The following is a 210-nucleotide window of genomic DNA, read 5'->3' as shown; positions in this document are numbered from 1 at the left end:
CAGGAAGGAGCAGAAGGGCACGTAGAAATACACCATGACTAGTTCCAGCTGTGTTACACAGCACGGAATCCAGAGGATGGGTTTATAAGGTTCTGGTGTGGGTTTGGGTTTGCTGTTGCCCCAAGGAGAGCCCAAGTGATGGGCTCCAGGCATCCGATGCTGCCTGACAAGACCCCGTGCTGTGTTTTCCTCAACGGACAGCAAAATGAA

The sequence above is a fragment of the Apaloderma vittatum genome, unplaced genomic scaffold (assembly GCF_000703405.1).
Source record: "Apaloderma vittatum isolate BGI_N311 unplaced genomic scaffold, ASM70340v1 scaffold13537, whole genome shotgun sequence".
Lineage (NCBI taxonomy): Eukaryota > Metazoa > Chordata > Aves > Trogoniformes > Trogonidae > Apaloderma > Apaloderma vittatum.
The sequence above is the reverse complement of the archived record's forward strand: the minus strand, read 5'-3'. Positions refer to the sequence as shown.